Source organism: Centruroides vittatus, unplaced genomic scaffold (assembly GCF_030686945.1).
Source record: "Centruroides vittatus isolate TY-2023 unplaced genomic scaffold, ASM3068694v2 contig_320, whole genome shotgun sequence".
NCBI lineage: Eukaryota > Metazoa > Arthropoda > Arachnida > Scorpiones > Buthidae > Centruroides > Centruroides vittatus.
Genome location: NW_027122057.1, coordinates 1 through 4198, shown reverse-complemented (window position 1 = coordinate 4198; position 4198 = coordinate 1). Strand labels below are relative to the sequence as shown.

At 33.3% G+C, this 4198-nt stretch overlaps 1 long non-coding RNA gene across 1 annotated transcript; it reads left to right on the top strand.

Moving 5' to 3' along the window:
* Positions 1 to 8: 8 nt before the first annotated feature.
* On the top strand, positions 9 to 1343 carry LOC136973548 (uncharacterized). Its single transcript, XR_010880514.1, has 2 exons — positions 9 to 947; positions 1024 to 1343. It is a non-coding gene; the product is annotated as an uncharacterized lncRNA (long non-coding RNA).
* Positions 1344 to 4198: the final 2855 nt, after the last annotated feature.

Genomic DNA, 4198 nt, shown 5'->3' with positions numbered 1-4198 from the left:
CAGGGCCGGCCATCGGGGGGGTGCGGCGGATGCTACGCACCGGGGCCCCGCGATTGAGGGGGCCCCAACATTATCAAGAATGCACACGAAAACTTGACAATATTCCTATCGTTATCAGTATGACGAAAAGTACATTTTATCGTAAACATTATTATTGTAGATCTCTGAATTTCGACAATCTTTAAACTAATTCTCGATGATGCGAATGTTTAGTTTTTGTTATTTGATTCGGGGAACTCCCGAGGATCCCCACCTAAATTCGACTTTTTAAAAAAAATTTCAAAACCATATAGCCCGCGTTAAGAAATGAAAATAATACTGTGGCCGTCGGCCATATAAAATTATACGATTTATGTATTCGTTTGTCATAAAAATTTGTCTTTCCACTTTTTTCCCGATACTACAAATATTCGAGTAGAAAGTAACCGGTTTCGACTTATTTCTACTTAAGAAGTAGTTAAATAATTAAGCGATTAGGGAATTGGGGACATAAACAAAACCCCGATGAAAGAGCCGGAATATTACTTAAACAAAAGCTTAACCGAACCAATATACAGCCGAGTATAGTGGGGACTGATTTCTTCGAAATATTGTATTAGATGTAATAAAGACAAATTTTTCCAATTCGACGAGAGTGACCGAAAAGTTGTAAATTTTGGAAATTTCCGTGGACAACACCTGGTCCTAAAACGAATTAGTTAGAAAACAAATGACTTTTAAGTTTAACATATTTAGATTTTTACGGCTATGGTGAGAAACGTTTAAAATTTACAACAGCCCTGTCGCGTCCTTTGAGATATACTAGTGATGCGACAAAAGAGGTATTTGACATTGACCGGTATCAGCACCCTGGGGATTTGGCAGTCCTCTGCAACCGTCTTCGATTCCATCCATTAGCCACTGGTAGGGAGCTATTTGACTAAGTACATTGTTTTAAAATTTTAAAAGTAAAGAATATTTTATATCTTTATGTACTGTACGTTTCTTTGCAAAGCTATATTTAATTATAATTTTCTTTAAAAGTATATTCATATAATTGAAGAATATTTTGTATGTACCAGTACATCCACCACATATTTTATTTCGAGTAAGTTTTTATTATTTTACTTTTAATTGTAGCCCTTATATCGTGGCTAGCGATTCGGAATGTAATCGTGATATTAAAAATGCATTTAGAGAAGTCTACGGTTTTTACTGGCTTATCGAATAAACGATACGAATGGAGCCTAGACCATCACTGACGCGCAATTGACTGATTGCCCCTGGATGTCGGCTTCTTACAGAAACACAGCTTCCCTATCATCAAATGTCACGGCACGCCCCTGGTATATAATCGTAGTTTTAATGTTTCTTTTATAATTTCTTCTATCTTTTTTTGTCTGTCTTATTTCTGGAACTTTCGGTCTGACTACAGCCTACAGGTGGGTCCTATTGACAAAGCCGGCGCTTCCTTTGTTTTCCCTCTGTAAGGTGTTGACCTTACAAGTGGTATTACCCGACCGCACGTGGGTCCAATTGACAAGGTCGCGCTTCTTTTGTTCCCACTCTGCTAAAAGATCAATACTTTACAAGGAGCCTCCGAGAAGTTGTGAGAGTTCGAGTTCAGCACGAGAAAGAAAGACGTGTCATACTACAAAACGTTTAATTATTGTTACATCTAATCATGTCCATGCCAAGGAAATATCCCTCTGGGTGTCAAAAAAGAAAATTAGCAGAAAAGAAAAAAGTAGAAAAGCTAAATTTCAAGAAATCACAAGTAGATCTGTTTTCTTGGCTACGAAGTAATTCCAGCAATGAAATTGTTTCGACTTCAGAAGTTACAGTTCAAGCTTCAACTGGAGAAGAAAGTTCCGCACAAACTACACAGTCTTGCAATGAAAATGTTGAAACTGTGAAATTCGTTGAAGAACCGCATGTTTATACAAATATGATCGAATCAGAAAATAACGTCGAAAATGACAATAACGAATATGATCAAATGAACATAAGTGATCCAGATTTATGGCCAAGTATTATAACTGATAAGTTTCGAATGTTTTGTGTTAAAACCGGACCTGTACAACACAAAGGAGTTTTTGCTAAGAATGATGAAGGTAGGTCATTTTCCACTACGTACTACTTTAAAAAAATGCCAAATGGTGAAACCCAGCTTCGCAGCTGGTTAATTTATTCAAAAACGCAAGACTCGGTATTTTGTTTTTGTTGTATACTATTTTCTAAAAGAAGAGGAAATGAACAATCTACACGGTTTATAGGTGGCTATAGTAACTGGAGAAAGCTGTCAACTGTAATTCAAGATCATGAGCGTTCTATTTGTCACTTTAATTCGTTTATTGCTTGGAAAGAATTACTAAAACGACTAAATTTATGTTCGACTATTGATGAAACTAATCAAGTTAATATAAATAAGGAAACGGAACGACTTAAATTACTATTTCAAAGAATTGTAGATGTGATTCTATTTTTAGCATGTAATAATCTTCCACTTCGAGGAACCCATGAAATAATAGGAACGCCTAATAATGGAAATTTTTTAAGTTTAATCGAATTTTTAAGTAAATACGACTCTGTGTTAATGGATCATATAAACAGAATAAAAAATTCGAAAAATAGAATTGTGCATCATTTAGCACATAGATCACAAGAACAAATTATTTCTGCGTTAGGAGATGAAGTCCTTAACAAAATTAAAAACGATATAAAAGCAGCCACATACTATAGTGTCCAAATGGATTGTACTCCTGATATTTCCCATAAGGAACAAACTTCAGTTATTATTAGGTATGTAAATTTTGAAGAGAAAAGATTAATTATAAATGAGTCATTTATAAGGTTTATTGAAGCAACTGATGTGACTGGAGAAGGACTAGCAAAAACTCTATTGAAAACATTAAGTGAGCTTGATTTAGATATTATGAATTGCAGAGGGCAGGGATACGACAACGGTAGCAACATGAAAGGGAAATATAAAGGTGTACAATCTAGAATAATTGCTCTAAACCCTCATGCAATATATGTGCCTTGCCTATCACACTCTTTTAATTTATTAATTTGTGATGCCGCTTCCAGCAGTATATATTGTAAAAATTTTTTTGGGATATTGCAACGTTTATATTGCTTATTTTCTGCATCTACAAAGAGATGGGAAATTCTACAAAAACATTTAAACATTACTCTTAAACCATTATGTGACACTCGTTGGGAAGCCAAAATAGATTCGGTTAAAGCAGTGTATACACAGTTTGAACAAACTTGTAATGCCCTAGAAGAATTTATTTATGTAAGTAACGATAATACAGCGGTATCCGAAGCTAAAAGTCTATTGGATTCAATACAAGAAATGCCATTTATTTTATGTTTAGTAGTATGGTTTGCAATGTTGTCTAAAATCAACGCAATCAATATACTATTTCAAGCAAAAACAATTATTCTTGAGTCGGCTTTTAATTTAGTCAATAAAATTAAAACTGAAATCCAAAATTTAAGAACAAAATTTAACACATTTTTAGACGAAGCAAAAGTGCTAGCACGTAATTTAAATATTTCAGAACATTTTCCTGAAAAACGAATACGAAAAAGAAAAAGGTTATATTCCGAAATAGCAGAAGATGAAGTTATAGAAAACCCGGTAGAGGAATTTAGATGTTATTTTTTTTAACACTCTAATTGATACGGTTATTGTACAAATAGAAGATAGATTTAAAAGTATACCAAATATTATTTCTGATTTCAAATTAATCACTGATATGAAAACCTTAGAAAAACATGAATTAGAAAAATGTTCCAAAAACTTTGTAAATTTTTATAACAAAGATGTAGATGAAAACCTAATCCAGGAAATTGGTTTGCTACGGGATTTGATTTTGAATGAAAGGGATGTAAATAACGCACAAGATATATTGCAATACATACTAAATAATAATTATAATGAGTTATTTCTAAATGTATTAACTGTATTAAAACTTTTCTTTACGTTGCCAGTTACTATAGCAAGTGCTGAGCGCTCTTTCAGCAAATTAAAATTAATAAAGAATTATCTTCGATCCAGCATGTGTGCAGAACGCTTAAATGCACTTGCTATATTAAGCATCGAAAAAGAAATTGCAAAAAATTGTAATTTTTCTGAAGTAATTAATGTATTAGCAAGAACAAAATCACGCTTTAAATAAACATGCATTAATATATGTTCGTGTTTGTA